At 43.1% G+C, this 17,790-nt stretch overlaps 1 pseudogene; it reads right to left on the reverse strand.

Moving 5' to 3' along the window:
* Positions 1-5,635: 5,635 nt before the first annotated feature.
* On the reverse strand, positions 5,636-6,354 carry LOC100766985 (annotated as a pseudogene).
* Positions 6,355-17,790: the final 11,436 nt, after the last annotated feature.

Raw genomic sequence — 17,790 nt, forward strand, 5'->3', positions numbered from 1 at the left:
CAACTCTCTCCTCTGCTGTGGGTGTCCCCATCTTCCCTGTACTCACCCACTCTGCTGTGATCACTCTTCAGGCTTCAGCTTAGCCGCCATTCTCAGGGAAGCAGTCTCTCTGAGTCTCCAGGCCCAGCACGTAGGCAGTTTCCTCCTGGGCTCTGCCCCAGGGGACTGGAATCAATCTCTGTCCTCCCGTGAGCTTCTTTAGCCCTTCTCCAGATGCTCCATTTCTCACTTCTCTTCCACACCCATTTCATTCACCTCTGTGACCCCTGCCCACCCTTCAGTCCTCACGGCAAAGACTCCAATCAGGTTTCCTGCCACAGTCAGTCAAGTGGCTTTTTAATAGCATATATGTCTTAGTTGAGGTTACTATTTCACTGCAATGAAACACCATGACCAAAAACAGCTTGGGGAGGAAAGGATTTGTTTGGCTTACATATGCTGAATCACGGTCCACTGAGGGAAGCCAGAGCAAGAGTATGAAACAAGCTGGAACCTGGAGACAGGAGCTGATGCAGGGGCCATGAGGGGTGCTGCTTACTGGTTTGCTCTCATGGCTTGCTCAGTCTGCTTGCTTATAGCACCCCAGAACCCACAGGTGTCCCCACCCAAAATGGGCTGGGCCCTTCCTTATTAAGAAAATGGCCTACAGGCTTGCCTATAGCTGGGATTTACTGAGGCAATTTCAGCTGAGGTTCCCTCCTCTCAGATGACTCTAGCTTATATCAAACTAGCCAGGACAACATATTACAGGCTATTTCTAGAACTATCTTATTGATGTTTGTGACTCCGTATCTAGCTGATATACCAGACTATCTGCAAGACTGACTTGCACAGACACACAAGAACTTTATGCAACGAGAGAGGAAAGGGTAGAAAAATGGTCTTTAGGAAGACAAAAAGATAATAATAATAGAAGTAAGATGACAAAGAACTTCCAGTACTTGTGGTTAATTCTTGACCAAAGTGGTTACCTTGAATCTAATCAAGCCTTTAGTCCTAATGACTACTTTATGGGGAACCCAAGGGCAGAGGAGAACATTTCATAACACCATAAAGAACTTCAGACAAATGCAGACTGCTGGGCATTAAGCAAACTCTTTTAGATCAATGGTGATGGGAAAAAAAAAAAAACAAACACAAAGATCATTCAACATCAACAGTTCTCAACCTGTGGGTCTCAACCCCTTTGGGTCAAATAACCCATCAGAAAACACAGATATTTACATTATGATTTATAACAGTAGAAGAATTACAGTTATGAAGTAGCAATGAGAATAATTTTAAAGTTGGGGATCACAAAATGAGCAACTGTATTAAAGGGTCCCAGCATTAGGAAGGTTGAGAACCTCTGTTTTAGAATAAGAGATTGAAGAGAAATAACAACCAAATATATTTTTGTTTGATTTGGGTTTCTGAGATGCTGTCCCCCTACACAGCCATACTGGCCCCCAACTCATGATTCTCACTCCTTCACCTTTCAAGTCCTGGGGTTACAGTCATACACCACTCCCAGCTTCAAATGCATCTTATGATCCTTGACTAAAACCTGGTTAGAAAGAGGAAACTAAACCAAAAACAAAATAGAAACAAAACACAAACAACAAAACATTTTGAGTTTAATTGAGAAGGTTGGGCTCTGGAATTAAACAATTGGTGTTATTGTTGCTTTTCTTAGATATGAAGAAAAATATTATTCTTAAGAGATGTGTATTGAAGATATAAAGTGGAAAAAGGAAGGCATCTTCAACAAATGGTGCTGGTATAACTGGCTGTCAACATGTAGAAGAATGCAAATAGATCCATATCTATCACCATGCACAAAACTCAATTTCAAATGCATCAAAGACCTCAGCATAAATCCATCCACACTGAAACACATAGAAGAGAAAGTGTCCCCTTGAAAGTGTCCTTGAACACATAGGCACAGGAGACCACTTCCTAAATATAATACCAATAGCACAGACACTAAGAGCAACAATTAATAAATGGGACCTCCTATGAAGGCATAGATGTAAAGATTTCATTAGACCCAAGATAAATGATAAATGGGTGTTTATTGGGGGAACACTCACACAGAAAAATACAAAGAACTGCGGGAGTGTGTTCTGCCCTTCCTGCAGGATTAGCTGACCCACCAGAAAGAGCGCACAAACAGAAGCCACGCCTCAAGCTTCCTTCTTTCTGCTTCTGTCCACAGATAAGATGCCTATACTCTTAAAACTGAGAAGCTTCTGTAAAGCAAAGAACATGGTCAATAAGACAAAATGGCAGCCTACAGAATGGGAAAAGATCTTCACCAGCCCCACATCTGAGAGAGGACTGATTTCCAAAATATACAAAGAACTCAAGAAACTAGACACCAAATAGACAACAAAACTGCCAAATAATTCAATTTAAAAAATGGATACAGGCCGGGCATTGGTGGCACACGCCTTTAATCCCAGCACTCGGGAGGCAGAGGCAGGAGTTCGAGGTCAGCCTGGTCTCCAGAGCGAGTGCCAGGATAGACTCCAAAGCTACACAGAGAAACCCTGTCTTGAAAAAAAAAATGGATACATATCTAAACAGAGAATTCTCAATGGAAGAATCTGAAATGGCCAAAATACACATAAGAAAATGTTCAACATGCTTAGTCATCAGGGAAATGCAAATCAAAACCACTCTGATCTTACACTGATCAGAATGGCTAAAATCAAAAATACTGATGACAACTTATGCTGGAGAGGATGTGGAATAAGAGGAACACTTCTCCATTGCTGGTGGGAGTGAAAACTTGTACAACACTATGGAAATCAGTATGGTGATTTCTCAGAAAATTAGGAATCAACTTACCTCAAGACCCTGCAATACCACTGTTGGGCATATACTCAAAGGAGGCACATTCACACCACAAGGACATTTGCTCAACTATGTTCATAGCTACATTATTCGTAATTGTCAGAACTTGTAAACAACATGGATGCCTCTCAGCTGAAGAAAGGATAAAGAAAATGTGGTACATTTACAAAATGTAGCACTACTCATTGGTAAGAAACAATGACATCTTTAAATTTGCAGGCAAATGAACAGAACTAGAAAAAAAAAATCCTGAGTGAGGTAACCCAGACCCAGAAAGACAAATATAGAATGTACTCATTCATAAGTGAAAACCAGACATAAAGCAAAGTATAACCAGCCTACAATCCACCCCCAGAGGAGCTAGATCCCTCTTCCAGAAACAGATGGAAGCAGATGTGGAGATCTAAAACTAACCATTTGGCCAAGCTCCTGGAGTACAATTGAAGTGAGGGAGGGGCGATATTATGAACAAAGGAGTCAAGACCATGATGGGGAAACCCACAGAATCCGCTGACCAGAGCTAGTGAGAGATCACTGACTCTACACTGTCGACTGGGGAACCAGCATAGGACTGAACTAGGACCATTGAATACAGGTGCCAATGGTGTGGCTTAGGCAATACATGAGGCCACTGGTAGTGGGACCAAGATCTAACTATAAAGCATAAACTGGCTTTGTGGAGCTCATTCTGTATGGAGAGATACCTTGCTCAGCCTAGACATGGGTGCGGGGGTGGGGGATGCCTTGATCCTGCCTCAACGAAGTAATGGGACAGACTTAGTTGACATCCTAGAAGAGACCTTACCTTCTCTGAGGAGCAGATAGGAGGCGTGTAAGGAGGGGAGAGTGGAAGGAGAGGAGGGAGGGGGGAACTGAGATTGAAATGTAAAAAATAAAAAATAAATTTTAAAAAGAGATGTGTATTGAAATGTTTAGTGATAAACTGCCCTGATGTCTGCAACTCATTTCAAATGACTCAGCCGTAATCACTTAGGTATAGTACATAAAGCAAACAGTGAGAAGGCAGCTGCCTTTGTATCTAGATGTAAAGTACAAGAGTGTTTCTTTGGTTTTAGTGTTTGGATTTGGTGGAGGGGTCGTATTTATTGAAGCATACTCTATATAGAATAAAAATCCACCCCTGGTAAGTTTAGAGATTTATTTACTAACTTATACTAGTATTAGGGCTTGAACCCAGGACCTCATCACGTGAGTGCCAGCCCCAGTTCTGGTTTTCCGAACGGCCATCACATTCAGTAGCATTACCACAGCCCAGCCTCAGGGCATGCTATCATGACCCAAATCTTTCTCCTTGCAGTCCTTCCCTCCTCCTGCCCCAGACACCACTGCCCATACTCCATTCCTTCTTTGCCATCCCACCCTCTCATAGAGATGGCACTTACAGGCCACTGCCTTTTGTGACTGGCATCTTTCCAGTCAGTATTCTAGCTCACTTGGGCTGTTGTAACAAAATACCACAAACTGGACACCTTGAAACAATAGACATTTGTTGCCTCATGCCTCATAATTATCAGGCTGTTGAGAGGGACACATACTCCAAGGTTTGGGGGAGAAGCTGTTCCATTCTTTTCTCTGAGCTTCTAGTGTCACTAAAAACCTTGGCATTCCTTAGCACACAGTGGTGGAACTCTGAAGCCTGCCTCCATTGTCACACAGTATTCTCCCTTGATGTCTCTTTATATAGTGATTCTCAGTCTGTGGGGTGTGACCCACAGGGGGTCACACAACTCTTTCACAGGGGTCACATATCAGATAGCCTGCATATCAGATATTTAGATTGTGATACATGACAGTAGGAAAATTACAGTTATGAAGTAGCAATGAAAATAATTTTATGGTTGGGGGGTCACCACAGCACGAGGACCTGTATTAAAGGGTCGAAGCATTAGGAGAGTTGAGAACCACTGCCTTATGAGGACTCGAGGCACTTTATTCCCATATGACTTTGTATTATAATTTGGATCTGAAATGCCCCCACAGGCTCAGGCTCATCAGCTGATAGTGTTTCTGGAAGGCAGCAGAAACTTTATGAGATAGGCCTACATAGAGGCCTTTGGCCTTAAGGGAATATTTTGACCTGTTCTGTGCCCCCTTCTATTTCCAGTCACCAGGAAGTGAGTAGCTTTTCCTCTGCAGGCCCTGCCCCTATGCCTTGCTATAGGCCTAATAGCAGCCCCACTAAGGAACTATGGACTGTAAGCCAAAATAAACCTTCCTTCTTTAAAGTGAGTCTCCAAGGTACTCAGTCACATTAACAGAAAGCTGACGAGGGAATATAAGAGCCTTTAGTAACTGTAAGAACTGTTAGTATTGACCCACTGTGACTTTATTTCCAAAGAATATCTCATTCCAGTTATTGCTGAAACTAGCTCTTGTAGACCAGGTTGGTCTCAAACTCACAGAGATCCGCCTGCCTCTGACTCCCAAGTGCTGGAATTAAAGGCATGCGCCACCACCACCACCTGGCTCACTTAGTTTAGTTTAGTTTTGTTTTTTTTCTATTTTGATTCTTTATTGTTTAGACATACACTGATCAATTAAAAGCAAGTATGTGGCTTCTTTTAAGCAAACCAGGAAATCAACACACAATTGTGATCATCAAATCTTTTGTTTGCTTATTTGTTTTTGGAGACAGAGTTTCTTTGTGTAGCCCTAGCTGTCCTAGAACTCCCTCTCTAGACCACGCTGGCCTCGAACTCACCTATTTGACTGCCTTTGCTTGCCAAGTGCTGGGATTAAAAGCGTGCGCCACCACCGCCCAGTGCATCAGCAAATCTTAATCTTCAGAGAACATCATTTCCATGAGGTTGGCCTGAAGGCACTCAGATTTCACAAGTTTTGGGGGTGTTCCATATTTAAGTAGTGTAGTCACTGCAGTTACTTTCAGCTTTTGTCTGAAGTCATTATTTGGGTCTTTCCAGTAAGATCTGTCTCCTACTTGGTAGTAAATGAACAGTCTTCAGTAACATGCTTCAGCCCCTCTCCAACGACTGACTCAGCTTCCACACAGTCCAGGCCCTTCTCTTCCACATCCTTAGAACCTCTGAAGTAGGTGGAAATGGTCTTACCCTTCTGCTCCTTCACAGCCTGGTCCAACTCCAGGAAGCCAAACACATTCACCTCCTTGAAGGTGGTCATGGGTACAGTCCAGAGAGTTGTGTGGAAATCACTTAGGTTTTTGCATATACCAATAGCGTGATCCTTTTTATTGCTATTTAATATTCCATTGTTTGAATACACTACTTTCTGTTTATTCAGTTATCAGCTGAAAGTCGAGTTATGCCACAATAAACAAAGGCACTATACATTATCATACAAGTGTTTGCATGAACACAAAGTTTTAGCTCTCAGGTAAATGTTGAGGAATGAGATTATGTTGAATTCTATAAGAAACTGATTCCCAAAGCATTCCCATTACTATAAGAAATATGTAGAGGGTGCTGGTCACTAACCCTTGTCTTTTACCTCTGCATATTCCAAAGCCTAAGAACAATATCTTTCTCAGAGAAGGAATTTGTCTTAGTGCGCTATTGCTGTGAGAAGACACCATGACCACAACTCTTATAAAAGGAAGCATTTAATTGGGCTGGCTTACAGTTTCAGAGGTTTAATCTATTATTGTCATGGTGGGGATCATAGCAGCATGCGTTGCACTGCAACAGTAGCTGAGAGATGCATCCTGATCTGCAGAGTGAGAAGGGGGGCAGAGGGAGGGAGAGAGGGAGGGAGGAAGGAAGAAAAACAGGAGACAGAGATAGAGACAGAGATGGGAGACGGACTGGGCCTGGCATGAGCTTTTGAAACCTCAATGCCTACCCCAAGTGACATACTTCCTCCATCAAGGCAATAGCTCCTAGCCTTTCTAACTCTATGTATTAGTCAGGATTCTCTAGAGAATAGAACTTACAGAATGAATCTCTCTCACACATATAGATTATTGGAATGATTAACAAAGGATGGCTGTGAATGGAAAGTGCAAGGATCCAGTAGTTGTCCAGGCTACGATGCTGGAAGTATCAGCTGTTTTTCAGTATGTGGTGGAATCCCAAAGAAGTAGGCTCCAATGCCTGTGAAGGAGTGGATGTGTGTAGTGAGTCTTTGTCCCACCAGCAAGCTCCCAAATGACACAAAGACTTATTAATTATGAAAGTTCAGCCTATAGCTTAGGCTTGTTTCTATCTTTCTCTTATAACTTTAATTAACCCATTTATATTAATCTACATTCTATCACATGGCAATACCTCTCTTCCATCTTGCACCTCGCTTCCTCTCTGGTGTTTCCCACACACCTACATTCCTCTGATGGGGGAGGTCCTTCTGTGTATATGTTTGTCTTATTGGTTGATAAATAAAGTACTGTTGGCCAATAGGAAAGTAAGATAGGTGGGACTAGGAGTCAAGGAGGATTCTGGGAAATGTAGTAGAGATCCAGGCAGGAAATGACATAGCACGCAGACTCAGAATATATGCAGGGAGAAGAAGGAAATCACTCTCTTGCTCTTCCTCTTCCTTCTCCTCTCTGTGGAGTCACCATGTGACTACCAGGAAGACAGGATGCATTCCCCCGGCATCCTCCATAAGATAAGTCTTATGATTATGGTTGATAATTAAGACTGAGCTAGCAGATGAGAAATCCTAGTCATTGGCCAAGCATTTGTACCTAATAAAAGTCTCTCTGTGTTACTTGGGATCTTAATGTGGTAGTGGGCAGAACTCGGGGGGCCTGGTGGAAAGCACCCACATGGCAGCAGGGCTTGGGTGGCTTCAGCGGAAAGACTTATTATTACATTCCTCCTCTTCTTTCTTTCTCTCCCGAGAAATCCCACCTATACCTCCTGCCTAGCTATTGGCCATTCAGCTTTTTATTACACCAGTTACAGAAATACATCTTCACACAGTGAAAAAATATCCTACAACATATGTGCTAGCAAGGCGATGGCAAGCAGGCAAAGAGCAAAAGCTTCCTTCTTCCTTGTCCTTATATAGGTGTCCAGGAGAATGTGTGGCCTGGGTTAAAGGTGTATCTTCCCTGCTCAAGATCTGGATCAAAGGTGTATGTCTTCCTACCTCAAAGGTCCGGACTAGAAGTGGATTCACCCACTCCAAGCAAAAATAATCTCTCACAGGTGTGCCCTCCATTTTTGGATTTTAGCTTATTCCAGACAACCAAGAATAGCCAATCACACCCTATTAGAGAGTTCCACTCCCTGGTGACTAAGCATTCAAATATATGAACCTATGGAGGCCCTTCTCATTCAAACCACCATATTCCACTCCGTGGTTCCCCAGACTTGTAGTCATATCATAATGCAAAAATGCATTTAGTCCAGCTGAAAAAGTCCCTTTAGTCTTTCACAATCTCAACACTGTGTAAAGGTCCAAAGTCAAAGTCTCTGAGACTCATGGCAATGTCTTAACTATAACCCCTGTAAAATCAAAAAGCAGATCACATATTTCTAACATATAATGGTACAAGATACACATTACAATTCTAAAATGGAGGAAAGGGGGCATAGTAAGGAAATATTGGACCAAAAAGCAAGACCTAAAACCAGCAGGGAAAACTCCAAATTCTGCATCTCCATGTCTGATGTCAAAGTGCTCTTCAGATCTCTAACTCCTTTCAGCTTTGTTGACTGCAACACACTTGTTTCTCTTGGGCTGGTTCCACTCCCGGTTAGCAGCTCTCTTCAGCAGGTATCACATGACTCTGGCATCTCCAACATCTTGGGGTCTCCAAGGTAATCCAGTCTTCTCTGTCACAGCTTCACACGATGGCTTCTCTAGGCTTCTATGCAGGGACACCTGTTGTGAAATATTAGTTTAAGATGTATTATATTCTTTTATGCTGTTGAATATTTGTTTAATGCTGCAAAGATATGTTGCATTCTTTTATGTTGCATTTGCTTAACTCTGTAAAGCTGTGTTACTTTACCTGCCTAAAACACCCGATTGGCCTAATAAAGAGCTGAATGAACAATAGCTAGGGAGGAAAGAAATAGTCAGGGCTGCCAGGCAGAGAGAATAAATAGGAGGAGGAATCTAGGCTTCAGAGAATAGTGAAGAAAGAAAAGAGAGAGAAGGATGCCAGGAGCCACCCATCCAACCACACAACCAGCCACTGAGTAAGAAGGGAAGAATTAAGAAAGGTAAGAAGCCCAGAGGCAAAACATAGTTAAAGAGAAGCAGGATAATTTAAGTTAGAAAAACTGGCAAGAAATAAGCCAAACTAAGGCTGGGTATTCATAAGCAAGAATAAGTCTCCATGTATTTATTTGGGAGTTGGGCAGTGGGCCACCAAACAGAAAAACAAAAAACAAAAAACAACTACAGATTCCCCTGACAAACACTTGGCCTCAGAGGCATTCCTTACCTTTGGAGAGAGACTCCACAGCCCCTTTCTTGTTGACTCTAAAGCCAGCATCACAAGGCCAAAGCTGTCAAGTTCTACTGCTTGATTAGGGCTGGAACTCAGCCTCTGCTTTCGATTGCATTTTCATCACCTTTCTGTCGTTGATGGTTTCCTTCATGTGGTAATATTTTGTTTGTGACCTAACAAATAAAGCTTGCCTGAACATCAGAGTGCAAAACTAGACTCACTAGTTAGCCACAGAGACCAGGCAGTGGTGGCACATTTAATCCCATCATTCAGGAGAGAGGCAGACAGATCTCTGTTAGTTCAAGGCCACCCTGAGCTATACGAAAGTGATCCAGTCTAAAAGAGAAACAGAACTCACACAAAGGTGATCTCAGCACTTGGGATCGCACGCCTTTAATCCCAGCACTAGAGAGGAATATAAGGCCGGAGGAGACAGTAGCTCAGTGCAGTCTCAGGTTTGGTGGAGACAGATGCAGTCTGGAGATGCAGTCTGAGGACAGGATCGCCCCTTGGGTCTGAGCATTGGTAGAGGTGAGAACTCTCGAGTGGCAGGCTGCTTTGTTTCTCTGGTCTTAAGTCTTAACCCCAATTTCTGTGTCTGGGCTTTTATTATGAAGAACAATTAGAATTGGTGCTACACCTTCATTTAAGCTTTTCTTTAGTTCCTTTTCTCCAGCTGGAAGCTTAGCTGTATGGAGTCTTGCCCTGAGGGCACCACTCCCTTTATTCCATTTAGCATCAGGCTTTTCTTTAAACATTTTATCTGTTTCAGCAGAGGAATCGCACTTCCTGGTGCCCCTTGTCTCCTCAAGCTATATACATTGTATTTGTCCTTGTCCAGCTCTCTTCTTTTCATTATAGATCTGCATAAGGGTGACGACTGAGCTAGCAGGTAAAGGTGATTGCCACTAATCCTAAAAACAAGTTCGATCCCCAGGACCCACTTGGTGGAAGGAAAGCAACAACTCCCACAAGTTGTCCTCTGACTTCCACAGGAATGCCACTGCATGTATGTCCCCACTCCCATAAATAAGTAAAACAGAAATCTGGGGGGGGGGTTGTTGTTGTTGTTTTTAGAGTGATTACTAATAATCTCATGGCACAATCAATGCTAGGCTGTCTTGAAATCCTCTCTGCCAACACCATTAATCCAAAAATTCTTCAGTTTAGCTTCAGGCATATTTTTCAGACAAGAGCAGAAAGCAGCCACAATCTTTACCAAGATATCCTAAAAGCATTCTCTAGGCCATTAATATTATTCCCCTCTGAAACTTCTTAAGCGAGGCAGTCATACTTCAGCACCACTGTCTTCCATGCTTCTGCTAGAATGGCCCATTAAGCCCCACTTAAAGCATCAACTGCTTTTCTAGTTCAAAGACTAAAAATATACATTCTGCCAACAAGCAGCATGCTCAGGCTTCACACGGCAATACTCCACTCCTGGTACCAACTTCTATCTTGGTCATTGTTCTATTGTTACGAGGAGACAACGACCAAGGCAATTAATATTTTGAAAACAACAAAATATTTATTTGGGGGTTGGCTTATGGTTTCAGAGGCCAATCTATTTTTATCATCATGGAGAGGATCATGGTAGCATTCTCAGTGCTGGAACAGTAGCTGAGAGCTACATCCTGATCTGCAGGCCAAGAAGAGGAAGGGAGGGAGGGAGAAAGAGAGAGAGGGGAGGCAGACAGACAGAGAGAACCTGGGCCTGGCATGGGCTTTTGAAACATCAAAGCCCATAACCTATGACACACTGCCTCCAACAAGGCCACACCTCCTAATCCTTATAATCCTAGCAGAGTCCCACTCCCTGGTGACTAAAACATTCAAACCACCATAGCACTCAGCAAATTTAAACCAGTATTTCTGTCTCCACTATACCCCAGATGCAGTACACAGGAGAGGCGAGGCCCTCAGATAGCCATTGTTAACAAGAGTGCTTCCATGTATGTGTGTTCTTGTTTGGTTCTGCCGTTTTAGCTGTGGATGCTACAATAATGTGCCATAAGCTATGTAGCTCATATCATACATATTTACTTCTCATAGTTTTGACATCTAGAAAGTACCAGCTTTTTAATTCCTTGCAGAGGCTCTTCCTGGTTTGCCGGTAGTTTTTCTCACAAGCCCTCACTTGGGGGGCAGGGTTCCTCACATACTGTCTTACCCTCTTCTCACCTCAACCCCCATGGGCCCCACCTTCAAACACCATGGAAATTAGAACATCACCTTAGATTTTTGACAAAGTCCAGCCTACATGGAGCCGAACAACTGGAAAAGCCCTTTTCAAATGTTTGTTAAGTGGATAAGCCAGTGAGAAGTCAGTAACTGGAAAACAAGATAGTGACATGGAAATGTGGGAGTACACGCTGTGACACTGTGACAGCATCACACGGGAAAAATCAGACGCTATCTACAAAGTGTTGTCTTTTTGATTGGATGCTGTAAGTGCTCCTTAAGGCAAAGGCTTGTTTGGTCCTGTCTACTTTTCTGTTCCTCTTAGCTACACTTCAATTTTGTTACCCTGCTTAATAAGTTATTAAATTTCTTCAAAGCTTTTTCAAGGTAGGGTTCAGTATAAATAAATACTTTTTAAAAGTGCAACTGGAGTGAGGACAATAGATACCCCCTGGGATGACGAACAGGAAGGGCTGGGGTGGAGAAGGGTGTCTGGAGGACAGAAAGTTCCCTGAGAGCACGGTAGCTCCGTGGAATCCTGAGCATAGAGTTCTGTGCTGTTCCAGAAAAAGACAAAACAAAACAAAAACCTGACCTTTGTGGAAAGAGTTGGTCTTTTGTTTTTAAGCTGAATTCTTTTGTTATAAGCAAACCCTTATGCTCCTTTGAGATGAAAACCCACATTCCCATTAACTGTACAGAAACACAATTTTGTCCACATTCACAACTGTCAGCAAATGGAGTTTTCCACCCTAGACTTAAAATAGACCAAGATCAGCCTGGTGGTGGTGGCACACACCATTTATCCCAGCCCTCAGGAGGCAGAGGCAGATGGATCTCTGTGGATTCGAGGCCAGGCTGGTCTACACAGAGAGTTCCAGGACAGCCAGGGCAACACAGAGAAACCCAATCTTGAGGGGGGAAAAGGAAAGAAAAAAAGGACCAAGATCAAGAAAACACAAGGTTAGAGCTGAACTTGGGCAGTAACTTTGGGCAGGAGTCTTTGTCAGCAGAGCCCACTGGGAAGGGCTAAGTTGCTATCTAAAGGTTTGAAATCAACCCTGGTTCTGAACATGTGGGCAGAACTTGTCCAGCCTCATCCTTACCTCTTTATTAGACCCAGGTGTAATCTGAACTCATCATTGGAGACTCAAACAGTCAATAAATGTCATTCCCTATTCCTCAAAGCAACTGGCTTGAGCCTCCACTGCTCCAGTCAATGGCTTCCTTCTTTACCCTTTTGAGGGTTGGGTTTTCCCCCCACAACCTGGGTGGTCCATGTCAAAGCTGTGCCTAATCTAAGCACCTGTTAGGGGTTCAGGGCTCATCCAACAGACACCATTGCTCATAAGTTAGTAGAGCCCTGGGGCTGACATCTGAGGAACAGGCTTCCCGTCACATACTTGCCTCCCCAGTCCTTCACAAGCAGGAGGGGGCCTCCCCCACCTTCTAAGAGCATACCTTGGAGCAAGTGTATAGTAGATGCTAGTAGTTGTTGGTTTTCTGTAATTTGGACTTTAAATATGTTTCCCAACCCCCCAAAGTCAGTGTCCAGAAGGTTTGAGCAGGGTGTGGGAACTACAAGCAGCGGAGCCTACTGAGAAGCCTTCTGGTCACTGACATGAATCCCCTCTTCCCTCTTTTGATTTCTAACTTCAAGGTGAGTGCTTTACCTTGACACTGGCTCCTGCTATGATGTATAGGGCCAAAAGACAGTGGAGTGACCCTCTAATCAGTGAGGTAACAAAGGTTTTTTCTCTTACAAGGATGATTGGCTCCGGCATCTTTATTTTGGCATTTGCCTCACTCGATGAAGCAGATTTACTTAAACAAAACTCAAATTGATTTAACAGGTCTCCATTGCTTTTAAAATGTGTGTAGCTTTCCAAAATTAAGTAAAAAGAGAATTAGTGAAAAATCCCAAGTACTAACCCAGGATGAAGAAAAACTATCACTTGAGCGGAAGGTAACAGGTGCTATGGCTGCTCTGAAAAGCAGATTGTAATTTCTTCCAAGCCATATATGACCAAGCATCACACTCCTGATAAAAATCTGCATTTACACAAAAACCTGCATGTAACAATAAGTCTTTCTGCCCACCCCTACGTTAAGGTCCCAAGTAACACACAGAGACTTATATTAGGTACAATGCTACTGGCCAATCCCTAGGATTTCTTACTTGCTAGCTCAGTCTTAATTATCATCCATAACCATAAGACTTATCTTATGGAGGATGCCTTCCACTGGCATCCTCTTCCCAGGTCACATGGCTACTACAGAGCAGAGAGCAGGAGGAAGAGAGAAAGGGACGACTTCCTTCTTGCCCTTGCTTATATACTGAGTCTGCCTGCTATGTCACTTCCTGCCTGGATCTTTTACTACATTTCCCAGAATCCTCCTTGACTCCTAGTCCCACCTATCATGTTTTCCTATTAGCCAACAGTACTTTATTTATCAACCAATAAGATGATCATATACCAGAAAGACCACCCCCATCACCTGCATATGAATTTTATAGACACTTCCCCTCCCATAGTTGCTAAAATGTAGGACCAACCCAAATGCCTTTCACCAGGAGAACAGATACATAAATCCTGTAGCTCATACATCATAGATTTCTGTAACAAGGAAAAAACGGACAATGTAGAACATGACTCAGATGGACCTCAAGGAAGCAGTGCACAGGGAGGAAGAGGAAGAAAAGTTCAGAGGCAGTGACCAGAGCTGATATCCTTAGGCTGCTTCTCCATGTTCTCTGGTGCCTGTTGGTGCTTGGTGTCTTGTGTGCAGGCTTGGAGGGGCCCCCAGCATACATGTTGGACAAGTGCCACAGTTACTGTTGCTGCTCAGAAGGCTCTGCTTTCCATCTAGCTGAGACAAAGCTCATCAAAGTAGCAATTGTGGTAAACTTTCACATACAGAAAGACCAAGACAGTGCCGTTGACATAGAGACCTCTATGTCAAGAGTAAGAGATGTGCACTTTGGTTGTTGGAGGCCATCAAAGTTGTCACTCATAAAACAGAATGAAGGGACTGGGGCAAGACTAGACTGGTCATCATGAAAAGGAAATGTTTTTAGGCTGCAAACCAACTTGTCAAGATGTTGGCTGAAGGTTTAACTAGTGTGACTACCACCCCTGTCTGCTTTATCCACTGGGTGTAACATGATACTTTGCAAACTCCAGTTCTCACATTCATGCTGTTTACCTTACTAAGTGAAACACTGTGATACATATTTGTTTAAACCAAAAAGGGATAAACCAACCTCATAGCTTGTACATTCTTTTGGCCTTGAATTCTTTGAATTTAAAATAATAATTTTAGAACATAGTTTTAATCTTGAGACTTAACATATCAAATTATTCTCAAAGTCATATGTATGTGCAGACAGTGTGCACTAAGTTTCTGAGAGAAATCGCTGTCTTTCTATGTTAGTTTACCTAGGAGGTAAGTGAAGGATGGCTAAGCTGTACACTGACTTCTTATTGTAGTTTAGGAAAACCGATTGAGACCTTGGCACTCCTGACAGTGGTAAGAACACCAGAAAGAAAAGGTTCCCATTTTTCCCAGAAGATTAGTTACAAATGGTACTCTGCTTAATTAGAAGACAACAGGTCAGTAATAAGGAGGTGGTGATTTCTTTTATGTTTACCTTATGAATGTTTAGTCTACCATAAAAGAAACTGATAGGGGAAATTGCCCAAAAAAGAGAACTGTTCAACAGGTGGTTGAGTATTAAATCTATACAAATAAGTGAGGGAAACCAGTGTTCAAGAGTCAGATTCTGTATGAAGCCAAGATGACAAAGTCTGCAGAGGTGCTTCTAGGCATGCTAACACAGTAGTAGCTCCCAGAGGCTGGGGGTTGGGTCGGCTTAAGCAGGTCAACTGGGGCATGTTTTCAGGGCAGGAAAACTAGCCTGCATGACAGTGATGGTGAATATTTGACATTAAACATTCTCCTGGGTCCATGGAACTTCATATCACAAGGAAAAACTCCATTTTAAAAGGACTTTTTGAAAAGAGATTGTGTGTGTGTGTGTGTGTGTGTGTGTGTGTGTGTGTGTGTGTGTTCGTGCAGGTGTGCATGTAGAGGTCAGAGGCCAGCCTTGGAATGTTGGTCTCACCTTCCATCTTGTTAGAGGCAGTCTCTTCTCTTGTTTCCCACAGCACACACCAACCACCAGGCTAGCCGGCCCATGAGCCTCTGGAAAGTCACCTGTCTCTTCTTCCCATTGTGCTGTAGAAGTGCTGGGATTATAGATGAACACAACTTCATCCAGCCTTACCTGAGTTCTGGGGCTCTGAAATGAGGTTCTTTATGATGACGACGACGACGACGACGACGACGACGATGATGATAATGATGATATACTCCTGCAGGCCAGCAGAGGGCACCAGATCTCATTACAGGTGGTTGTGAGCCACCATGTGGTTGCTGGGAACAGAACCTCTGAAAGACCAGCTAGTGTTTTTAACCACTGAGCCAACTCTCCACCCCCTAAAATGAGGTTCTTATACCCTTATGCTTGAAACAAGCACTTTGCCCACTGAGCCATCTCTCTAGCCCTAAGGAAAAAATTTTTAAACAAAACAAATACACACACACACAAAAACAAGGTCTGTTTATGCAGTCCTGGCTGTCCTGGGATTCTATGTACACCAGGCTGGCCTCAAATTCACAGAAATTTGCCTGCATCTGCCCTGAGTGCTGGAATTAAAGGCATGGGCCATCATGCCTGACTAAGAAAATCTTAATAAATGCAGATTTAAAGTCTTTTGGGAAGTTGAAGGATTCCGGGATGGAATGCAGAGTATGATGAAAGAACTTTTGTTTGTAATTAGATATGTGTGTATAATTATTTTCAAATAAAACTTAAGAAGAAAGTATGTACCAGAGGAGACATATATGATGATGATGAATCTCCAGGAGCTAAAGGAAAGAGGTGAGAGGAGGAAACGGCTGCTACAGGACCCGAAGCCAGGCTGAACGGTGAGTAGGAAGGCACGGCCAGGCTTATTTGAAGAGGGATGCTTTCATCCAGGTCGTTCTACACTCAGAGTCTGGTTCCCGGGGAGGCTGTCATTTATTTCTTCTGTCATCTTTGGGAATCACAGCTGAAGCTATGTGGGACAGGGATGGAGCCACACTCTGATTAAAGCTAATGTTCTTAGCCTCAGGCTTTTTCTGTAGCTCATAATGTTCATCTACCAAGCCACTCAAAAAGCTCAAACTAGCCAAACTAACTTCCTTCACCAAGAACAGCGGGCAATTGTACAAAGTATGCTTGGGTTGTTAATATTGAAAACACCTTTTTTAACTTTTAATTTTGAAATAATACACACACACACACACACACACACACACACACACATGCACGCACAAACATGCATACTGGAGTTACAGATGGTTGTGAGTCCCCATGTGGGTGCTGAGAATTGAACCCAGGCTCTCTGCCAGAGCAACAAGTGCTCTAAAACTGATCTGACTACATAGTATAGCCCAAACTTTGCTTGCACTCCCAGAGATCTGCCTTCGTCTGACTCCTGAGTGTTGTGATTAAAGGCATGTACCACCACATCCAGTAAAAATGTCTTAATTCCTTTTCTGCACACATTCAGAAACCAGCATCCTATGCACACTGGACCTTCTGTTGGTTATTTAGAAGTATATACTGCTGGGGACATGGCCCAGTGGTAGAGCACTCACTTAAAGTACTTTCAAATAAGAATGTAGCAACGTATTTTATTTTACTTTAATTTTATTCCATATAAGCTTCATTTTCCTCAGTGTTACCTCAGGCTCTCTCTTTCCTATCTAACCCGAATTACACAAATCCCAAATTCTCCAAACCCAGGTTATTCTCTGTACTGACATAGCCAGGTCTTACACAGACCTCAGCCAACTCGAATGAAGCTGAGCTTCCAGTGCCCTGGACAACCTCGAGCACTGGGGTAGACATCCAAAAGCAGCAGCAATAGGGTGATGATTGCCTTAGCTTGAGTGACACCCCAAAGAGATCACTCTAGGCCAAGAAGAGATGGTCTGGAACAAGGCCTGTTGCCAAGCAACCCCAGAGGGATGAAATTAACACAGTCTGTTTTCATGTAGCTGCATCTCGAATGAAAGCTGAGTTGATCCCATGCAAAATTAATAATTGCTGTATGACTCGATCTTTTAAATGGTTGCTGCCAGAAGCCAGGACTAAAGAAACAAATAGAGTCTTTATTTAAATGTTATCGGGGAAGGGGAGAAAGGCGAGCGAGCACTAGTGAATTCGGGTCTTGGGTTTTCCCATTTGCATCTTAGGTAGGAAATCTGATGTTTCTATCACAGACTGCTATTGAAGCTGCCTGGCAGATTCTCAGGCA

This window comes from Cricetulus griseus (genome assembly GCF_003668045.3).
Source record: "Cricetulus griseus strain 17A/GY chromosome 1 unlocalized genomic scaffold, alternate assembly CriGri-PICRH-1.0 chr1_1, whole genome shotgun sequence".
NCBI classification, from domain to species: Eukaryota; Metazoa; Chordata; class Mammalia; order Rodentia; family Cricetidae; genus Cricetulus; species Cricetulus griseus.